This window comes from Cryptotermes secundus, unplaced genomic scaffold (genome assembly GCF_002891405.2).
Source record: "Cryptotermes secundus unplaced genomic scaffold, Csec_1.0 scaffold320, whole genome shotgun sequence".
NCBI lineage: Eukaryota > Metazoa > Arthropoda > Insecta > Blattodea > Kalotermitidae > Cryptotermes > Cryptotermes secundus.
Window position 1 is genome coordinate 471,561 of NW_019731221.1, and position 11,056 is coordinate 482,616.

The following is an 11,056-nucleotide window of genomic DNA, read 5'->3' on the forward strand; positions in this document are numbered from 1 at the left end:
GTATGTCCACAGCCCCATCATAAAGCCCAACGTTGAAAAAAAATATAAAACAGTGGATTAAAGAAGCACTTTCAGTAAGATTTTTTCATTGGAATGGCGACAGCTGACGACGGAGAGTAAAAGATCTGTCTACCGACAGCATTAGGAACATCTGTCTTCAGCGAGTGCAACGCCCTGTGGACGCACTGTGCTATCATGGCCTAATGCAACATCATTGATATTTCACTGCACAGAGAGATTTAGCTACCTGTCTATTTGTTTGTAACCAATTTATCAGTTTATATATTTATTTATTCATGAGCCGGGATAGCCCCGTCCGTATAGCGACGGGCTACGGGAGCCCGAGGTTCTCTTCCCGCTAGGATTAATACTTTTCCTTACTCCAAAACGTCCATACTGACTTTGGGGCAAACTCCGTCTGCTTAACAATAGGTACGGACCTACACCTCCTCACCCCCACACGAGTTCAAAGCGTAATGCTTCCTTAGTTAAGCATAAGGTAGCTAAAACTCTGCGGGCTGTAGTCCGTAAGCGAACTATACCGATCGAGCGACCGCCGCTTGTCGGCGAAGTTAGTGCCAACTTTAGCGGATAGAGGGTGTCGCATGGTCAGCACAACGGATCCCCAAGGCCATTAATCTCGATTTTCTAGACCGGAGCCGCTGTTTTATCTGAAATAGCTACTCAATTATCCTCACGAGGTTGAGTGGCCCCCTTCCAGACCCTACTCAGAAAATCTGGTAGCGCCGGGAATCGAACCCGGGGTTTTTGGATTTGTAGCCAGGAACTCTGACCACTAGATCAAAGACAATGTCCCTTATACACAGGAAAGACGTTACTTATCTGTTTATCCATACACTGTTCTGTTCTAGGTTTAATGCTTTTTGTTGGATACCTTCTGACCTGTCATCACTCTTGAACGTCTCACTAGGTGATGCTTCTCTGTAAAGACAATTTGGTTATAGTCCTCCCAGTCAGAAGAAATAATTTTTCTGTTGGGTCATCCGAAAACCCGAATCAGTAAGCCTGAGGGCAGGAATTTCTCTGAAGATACAACGAAATTATAAATTTAATCAATGTTCTGCATACTACTTTGACCATGTACAAGTATTAGGTAACTAGTAGTGAAATTTACAACTTAATGGATATTTGAGAAAAAATTATGGCTCATTGGAAGCGGCTCTCCCGGAGAAAGGGAAGAGGAGGTTGGAGGGGGAGAATATTTTTTCGTATTATTTTTCTTCTTCGCATCTCATTAATTTTGTTTCTACGTCATTTGAAGAAGAAGGGGCTGGTGGGGGGTGTAAGGAGATTCGGGACCGACCAATCCGACGCCGGCGTCTCGGAATATTGATCTTAGTCAGCGTCGTCGCCGTTCCCCTTGCCAGTTCGTGAAGGAAGGAGCTGCTCGCCACCGGCGAGGTGCTGGGCCTCCTGCCCGCAACAACGGCCTAAGTCAACATCCGCAAACTCGTACAAGACATGATGTGGCGCGCAAGTGACGTGAGAAATGCAGCATTTTTATATGGAAACGTGAAAGGGAGAGACCTCATGGTAGACCTAGGTGTAGGCGGTACATATCTGAGGTACTCAAACGTATACACGTCTTATAACGTTGAATGTTACTGGTGTGAATTGGGAAGAAATCAGCCGTAGCTTATTTTATTTTATTATTCCACAATTTTCCACCATTCATTCGTTCATTCATGGAGCTGAGCCTTTCTTGAGAAGCCGCAAATTGTACAGCTACTCAAGAATTTCCTAGCATTTTATGGAAGCCCAAAGATAATTACCGTGTTCACAAGAGCCCTCCACTGGTCCCTATCCTCAGCCAGATCAATCCTATCCATTCCACCCCATCCTATATCTCCAAGATCCATTTTAATATTATTCGCCCACCTATGCCTTGGTATTCCCAGTGGTCTCTTTCATTTTGCCTTACCCACCAATATCCTATATGCATTCCTCTTCTCCCCCATTCGTGCTACATTCCTTGACCACCTCACCCTCCTTGACTTGATCATTCTAATTATACTTGGAGAAGAGTGAAAGTTATGAAGGTCCTCATTATGCAGTTAATTTTCCAATATTGATTGAGGAAAAGGTAGAAATAATGCCTGCATAGCTGGTACACGGATCGAGATCCGAGCCACAGTCTTCCTAAATACAAAACAATATTAGGCCTACTTACTAAGCAACGGCTGAAAAATGGGCTTCATAGAGACAGTAATGATAATTGTGTAGAGAATTTCTTGGCCTGCCGTACAACCAAAAAATTTCAAAGAAGACATCAGGTCGTGTAGACCTCGCCTGAAGAGAGGGCAATAATGTAATTTTAGTTAAGGGCGTCGCCTTTTGTACACCTTCCTGTAACCTGGAAATAGGCCCTATATACAAATTAAGATGCTACCAGTTTAGTAATGACATAGTGCTTAAAAAGTCTGCCATGTACATACTATATTGATCAACTGAATAATATTTAGTGTTAAAGTAGAGACACAGCTGGAGAAAATTAACCAGATTGGTTACTTTTTGGTTTCATTGGTTAGGTAGAGAGTAATGTGTTTATTTGTTCGTAGTTTGTTTATATCTGTTTATTCTTAAATACTTAGTCAGATACAATAATATTATACCTTGAAGATGAAGTCAATAAGTTACTCCATAATTGTGACACATGTTTACCAAACCACAGAGCTTAAAACCTCAGAAAGATGTACATTAAAATATTAATATATGTGAAATTAATAATGGATAACTAAGCAAAGAGGAGACAACACTATCACTTGAAAAGCGCAAATCTCCAGAATTGTTTTCGGTCCATGAAGTTTCAAGGAAAATGTTGCATGCTTTTCTCTCTTCCCAGTTCGTATTCTTAACATATAGGTTATACATAGTCTCTTTGAATATTAATCATGATGTTTCCTTTGTGATATATTTTGTAACTAAACATAACATACATAACATAACATACTTCAATGTAAAGATCTTCCTCGACAATGGCCAGCAAGTCCTCAGTTTAACCAGCACTTTCATCTGAGTAACCCGAATCTTTATTACCTTATAAAAAGAAGCTTATCAGTGAAAACTGTCTTGAAGAAGTTCGGTTCAGGCTCTTTGTATACATCCTGCATCTCTAAAACGCAGTTTTGTAACACCATTCCATGTACACTTATGTTTCCTGAATGGTCTCTTTAATTAAATATTTACAGCAAGAATTATTATTATATTTATCGGTCCATTCTTTATGCTATGTGTCCTTCATTAATTTAAAAACAGTCACATTATAAGACCCCCATTATTTAGGACTTATTGAAACGAGGGATCAATGGTTCGAATTCTTCTGGGGGTAAGGATGTTGACAACGCTGAAAGAGATCTTGTGATAAGACAATCACTTGCCCCAAGACTCCAACCAGTTGCCCGTAAGATTTGTTTTTAGTTTAAGGAGTATATAAAATAAAAAGTGAAATTATCCCTCTGTTTTATCAAGCAATTAAATACCACACCATAAAGTCATATAGGGGAATGAAGGTAGAGCTCCACCGTTCTTGGGTTCGTCACTAAGTGAAGGTGAGTGGTCAGCTTCACGCCCTTACCGCTTTAACCCCGTGGATGTAGCTGTCGGTACGAATTGAATAAGAGGCTGAGTGTATTCTAGAGCCGGTCTGGACACTATGGGGAAGAGAAAACTATCTTGCCCCTCGCTGCAATCGAACTCCGTTCCTCCAAACCGTAGCTAATCCTTATAACTTTACTTACTAATGGAGGTGAGCCCTTCTGGAGGAGCCGCCAATTTTGCAGCTACTGAAGACTTTCCCAGCATTTTACGGAACCCGAAGGTTCATTACCGTGTTCACAAGAGCCCTCCACTGGTTCCCATCCTGAGCCAGATCTATCCAATCCATACTATCCCATCCTATCTCTCTAAGATCCATTGTAATATTGTCCACCCACCTACGCCTTGGTCTTCCCTGTGGTCTCTTTCCTTCTGGCTTTCCCACCTATATCCTATACGCATTCCTCGTCTCCCCCAAGCCTTATGGAAAGCAGTCTTTGTAACCAGAAGTACGAAGGAGAATCAAAATAACGGACTAACCTTCTACATAGAACTATCCCACTGAATTTAACAAAGATATATAGGAGCTGAGGTTCTCACAGCTGCAGTAATGAAGAGATCTATCTTCTGTAATATAATACCATTTAATCCATTGGAAGTATCCGACGTCTCGGTGGAATATGTAACCTCCATCTTCAGGACTGAATTTTAAGCCAAGCAAGAAACCAGCACGAAGCAGGCAACAAGGCTCTGTTTGCAACATGCTTCATGTTTGTTTCTTGCTTTTCAGTCCTGAAGATGGAGGCAGCATTCTCATCCTAAATGTCGGTTGATATTCAGCGGACTACGAGGCGTTATATGACAGATGACAGTAAGTTTTATATCAAAAATTGATTGACAGTTTGTGAACCGCATGAAATAGATCACCCGAATAAATTTACACACAGATCTCTCCTATTGAATTTAACTTAAGCTTGATTGACGGTTTATGATATACGTGACCAGTTCACGTGTGCATTATCTAATGTCGGAGTTGTTATGGATCTGTGTGGTTCAGACTCGGAATTGCCCAACAGCATTTAGTTCAAGTCGGCAATGCTGAAATATAATAATATCCATCAAAGGTTTAGACTCTGATACTAGGTCACAGATGGAAGAACAGATGAACGGAGGTGACATCTACATCAGATGTTCTTCTTCCTTATTTTACAGAAGCTACAAATCATAGAGCTCATTATCCAACCGTTCCGTTCTCTTTCTTAAATTGAAGCCTTGTAATATACAATTATTATATTTCTAGACATTGTGTATCGTTGTGTTTTTATTTAAAACACAAAACGTTTCGGAGACTGGATTCTGTCTCCGTCTTCAGGCTGAACCTACCCAGTTGGGCCCAGTTGATAGAGCTAGTTCCTATCTCCATACATTGGCCCCAAATGAGAAGTTTATACCTGAAGATGAACACAGAATCCGGTCTCCGAAACGTTTTGTGTTTTAAGTAAAAATAGAACAATGGATAATGTCCAGAAACACAATAATTATATTAACATACCATGGTCATACACTTTTATATCTCATTGTGATATAATTAGTAAAATACAGTATTTGTAAATTTCCTCTCTCTATTGGGGGGGGGGAACATAATAAAACGTCTAAAATTACGGAGCTGTATGACAAATTGGCACATAACATGCTTCTCCCTTCTACCGCGAATTTGAAGAAGCAGGATTCTCCGAAAACTTGCTACATTTCCACAAAACTCTACGGTGCTACAAGCCAGATGTACGTAGTCCTAACTACAATGTACCAGTTTGTGAATGAATATAGAGCACTGTTTCTGAGTGGAATATCTTCTGTACATCTACTGCGCCCAACAAGACCCAATGGTCTATCTTATATGACATAACTACATGTAGTCCCTTAGAAGTCAACCTACATTTTGGAAAAATCTGTCTTTCTGATTGTTGCCTGCTCCATAAAGGATTTCTTGGCTTACGATTCAACAGTGACGATGGAGGTGATATTCTCCTCCGAAACATTTGTTGACTTTCAACAGACTACACGGTGTTATATCCCAGAACGTTGGGAGACCTTCAGCTCCTGCCGCAGTAAGATGACAGTGGGTCCTGTGACCGAAGAATTTTTACGTCGAAAAGTACTATATGCCCTTCATACTCGAATAAAGTAGTGTAAAATAAAACGGGGTTGGACAAGGAAGGAATCATCCCTGGAAGGAGGACGAGGGTTGAGAGTGAGGGTGGTGGACGAGGAAAAGGAAACGAAAAGGGGGTAGAAAATATATATATACACCATAGCCTACACTTTTGTTGTATGCGAGCGAACGGGGCAGGAATGAAAAGTGGGCGGAGTTTTCTTTAAAATTTTCTCATCAACCCAACCCAAAACCTGCCCCACTATCCTCTCAACTCTGAAAATTTCCACCGCCCTCTTCTCTCTATGTTTGTATCTCATTTTCGTCGAATTTTTTTACCTCAAATTTTTAACCAATGGGAGAAGCTGCGAGTTTGGATTCCTTTTATTTTAGCTGCGCTTTACTCGTCCCTCTTATCAGCGATATATTTCATTAAGCCACTCGAGCTCGTAGTCAGGACTTTCAAGATAAAGAGAAACTCTGAAACCCTGGTACTGAGACTAGGACATGTCTTTTCAACCTCAACAAGGGGTTCTTGAAAGAACGTATGTGCCTGCTTCCTTTCACAGGATATTTTTCCAGTCAATAAAGAGCTGCTATCAATAAAACTAAAGGAATATCTGTACCATCGAGTGATACAGTTCTGTGTATGATTTACCCTGCTACTGAGTATATTGAGGGCACGCGGTAGCGTAGTTGGTCGAGGGGCTATGCTACAAGCCGGAAGGTCGCGAGTTCAAGTCCCGATGCGGTCACTGGATCTTTTTCAATTGACCTAATCCTTCCAGCCGCACTAGACCCTGGGGTTTACTCAGCCTCTAACAGAAATGAGTACCAGGAATTAATTAAATAATATTCCTGGGGAGTAAAGCGCGGCCGGCCCGTAAGGCTGACAACCTTACCGCCACTTTTGAGCCGATTGTCTAGAAAATGTGGGAACCTCAACATCTCACAACCCTATGGGCCTTCAAGGCCTCTTACAGGGATAGCTTTACTTACTGAGTTTATTAATTTAAGTTCTTTAGAAATAACCTCAAAGCTTTGTACTAAGACCACTATTCATTCATTTATGATTTATTAAATTATGTTTTTGGTACCGCAGACTATACTGTCAAATGTTCGAATGATTCATGAGTAATGAATTGTAAAGTATGTGGAAGGATGCGATAATGGCATAACTTGAAATGTTAACTCCAGCAAGTTCGGTTTTTCTTGAGAAGCTCAACTATTAAAAAATTTCAGAATATTATATGGAACACGAAAAATCAGAACAGTGTTCATTAGGTCACGCCAGTTGTCCCTAATTTGAACCAGATAAATCTAGTTCATATGCTCCAATTTTGTTTCTAAATCAATTTAATATTAATCTCTAAAGCCGGGATAGCTTAGGACATTGGTGGGAAAGCCAGAAGGAAAGAGACCACTGGGAAAACCGAGGCGTAGGTGGGTGGACAATATTAAAATGAATCTTAGAGAGATAGGATGAGATGGTATGGATTGGATTGATCTGGCTCAGGATAGGGACCAGTAGAGGGCTCTTGTGAACAAGGTAATGAACCTTCGGGTTCCATAAAATGCTGGGAAATTCTTGAGTAGCTGCAGAATTGGATGCTCCTCCAGAAGGGCTCAGCTCCATGAGTAAGTAAGTAAGTAAGTAAACCAGGATAGCGTATTCGGTATAGCGACTAGCTACTGGCTGGACGACCGAAGGGTCGGAGCTCGAGTTCCGGTAGAGCCAAGAATTTTCTCTTCTCCACGTCGTCCAAACCGGCTCTGGAATCCACCCAGCCTCCTAGCCAATGGGTAGTGAGGGCTCTTTCATGCAGTAAAGCGGCAGGAGCATGAAGCTGACCACTCTCCTCCAGCTAATGCCGATGTCAAGAAAATATGGATGCGTACATCCAGTCCCCCTTCCCCTTCATGGCGTAGTGCTTAATTAGGTAAGCACAGGGACAACTTTACTTTTACCTCCCGTCTACCACTAGAATTCGAGGACACCATCTAAAGGTACTCTATTGGCAATTACTGGGAGAAATTGAGTCGCAGTCCCATATTCCGTATCTCGGAAGAGATTCAAATTGGACTCCCCGAGCTACTGGTAAGGAACATTACCGCTTGAATAATTTTGCTATTTTCAACGCCACGTTTGCAGCTGTTAGCATTTAGAGACTAATATAATTACGTTTAATAAAGAACACATAGATTTCTATTATTATAACCTACCTCGATACAAAGGAGCCGGGATAAGGTAGTCAGTATAGCGACTGGTTAAGGACTGGACGACTAAGGGATTGGAGTTCGAGTCCCGGTAGGTTCTAGAATTTTCTTTTCTACACACCACCCAGGCCGGATCTGGGATCCACAAAATCTCCTATCCAATGTATTCTGGGAGTTCTTTCCCGGTGTAAAGCGGTCGGGGCGTAAATCTGACTACTCTCCTCCAGCTACTACTGAGGTCAAGAAAATATGGATCTATGCATCCACTCCCCCATACGCCTTGATGGCGTAGTGCTTAATTAGTTAAGCACAGGAACAATTTTACCTTACCTCGATACAAAATTTCGCAGGTTTACTCGTACTTTCAGTGGTTTATTGCTTCAAATTTTTAGCCAAAAGCGTACGTTCTAAATTTCGAGACTCTTCATTGTTCTTTTTACATGAAGTAGCCTGAACAAAAACTGTGTATTTTTATATGTAACATATTCACAGTTCAGGAGAGGAAATTGCAAGAGGCAAGTCTGGGCTGGCATAAAGTTACATTAAGTTTGCACCAGGTTTCATGAATATCAGTCAGTTCAATAATAATTAGAAAGGGATATTCAGACAAAATTATGCTCGTGCTCTGTCTGTCTTTATTTACAAAATTGGGAAAGTAGTCTATAAATGACTTTTAACCATTAAAGCCTCAAATTTATTAGCCTTTATTTTCATAAAACAGGTGTATGTGATCTCCATCTTGTCTGTTTGTATGTGTGCTTGTGTGTCTGTATTCCCTGTTATCAACTTTTGAATGCCTCAACTAAAGTTTCTGAAATTTGGTATGTGTGTCATGGTAAATGAGTCCATCTGAACTGAGTATTTCTGAATCCCTTTTATCAGTCCCTCCTTACATTTGTAGGCAACGGGTCGGTAAAAATGTTCTCGCGGCAACGAATACATGCAACAATAGAAGAATTGTTGGACGTGATATTTCTCATGCGGTCCGTGTCTTATCAAAGGAGATTTTGTGGGCCTGTCTGTGTATCACCCTATCGTTGCTAGGAAACAGCTCGGTAAAAACCTTCCCTCGGAAAAGAAGAATTGTTGGAGGCGTTGTTTTCTACGCTCTCCAAATCTTATCAAATAAAAGTAGGTGATTAGTTATTCCGAGAATTTATTGTTTAAATAGTAAAGCCTATAAATATTCAGTTCCCACATAAGAAAAAATTCTGTCTATTAAAAAAGATCGATGTTTTAATTGTGTATAGGAAAATAAACTCAGTTTAATCTAAAATCACACCGAACATATTAATACATTGTACGGGCATAATTCATGATTCTTTAACGTAAAATACAGCAATTCGTATAATAACAACTGTGATTTAAAGGGTTAATACGCTCTGAGTCTGATTGTACATATCTTCATCTCTCTTCCTTCACAGATGACAAATTTGTTACTTCCACGGCCAATCATGTTCACTCGGTAGCATACTTGGTTGAAACACTATGCTAGAAGCCGGAAGGTTACGTGTTCAATTCCCGAAGAAGTCATTGGCTTTTTCAATCTACCCAATTCTTGCAGCCGCACTATGGCCCTGGGGTCGACTCAACCTCTACCGGAAATCTTCGTAGGAAGAAAAGAGAGGCCGGAGCATGAGACTGACAAATTCACTGCCATCTGTGAGCCGATTGCTTACATATGTGTGGAAGCCTCGATGTCTCACAACCCTATTGGCTTCCACGGATTGCTATAGGGATGCTTTACTTCACTTTACCGCAGTCACTCAGGCCAGAGATATTATGAATTTTCTCTTTTAACTACTCGGAAAGAAAGCAGCAATTACGAATGCGAAGTTAAGAAAAATAGCGTCATATATATTGCTCAAACATGACATTTCTCAAATAGAATTTGTGGGCCTCTACTAAGCGATATGTTCATTTAGTTATAACTTCAGGACACTTATAAGCTGCAGTGGTTATGCCTATTAGCGTCGAATGGGATGAAATGATGATCATGTATGTTGAGTAAGACAGATTTGGAAAGGGGGAGTTCGTGAAATATTTGAAAATTCTATTCAAATATTTGCCAATGAACTGGAAATGGGTGAAAAATTCTGTTAGCTTAGTCGAATAATAATCCTGACGATGCTGTGCTGCAAATTCCAGTTTAACAATCGGATGGAAGACCTACATAACAGATTTCATAAAGTCCACATTTGGATCACTGAATAGATAAATTTCAGTGCTTTCGAACATACGAGTATGAGGCCGACAATCTGTCATGAACTAGGGAAGATATTAAGATATTTAATATAAACTAAAATATATCTGTAATCACATTGTAAAATGCGCCTGAACTTGCAATTTCCTACAGTCCTCTACTGAAAGGGATGCGGTTTGACAGAGTATCCCGAAAACTATTTCTGCAAATGAAACATGTCCGTCGCGTGCACCATAAATTCCTAATCTGGGAGGAATTTCACTGTATTTTTAAATGACGGGTTTGCATAGAAAACAAGCCTAGAATATAAATTCATTAAATCATTTTCTGGTACTAGAACACAAGGGTTCAATAGGCCTATACTTACCCCTGCAGGTCACGGTAGCCCAGCGATCTAAGGCATATACTGTCTTCGCTCGCTCGGAAATCGCCCGTACAAGGCATGGATGTTTGGTGTGTATGCGTTTATTCTGTATTTGTGCTATTCTGTGTTTAGGTAGCGGCCTTGAGATGAGCTGATCACCCGTCCAAGGTGTCCTACCGTCTGTGTAAAATGGTCATGAAACTGATAAATCAGCCCTGTGCTCTAAAGCTGGAACGAGAGAAGATTAAAAAAACACTCCTGGAAATAAAGCTGGCTATTGAACACGATCCTGAGACAGTTCAATTCGTCTGTCATTCTCACTGCTCTAATCTTATTTTAATCAACCCTAGGTGTTCCAAACTGTCAATTCGCAAGGTAAATCTAGGCCTATGTGTTTCTTCTGATTTCCACGGTAGGTATGAGACTAGACTATTGTAACAACCTTGATTTTAAGATTTGCAGTGAATTTTTTGGCCCGTAATAACTCAGTCGTCAGTAGCAGCTTCTTCTTCGTAAAAGCCATTTCAATTCCAGGTCAGACCATGCACGATTTATCGTAGAGAGA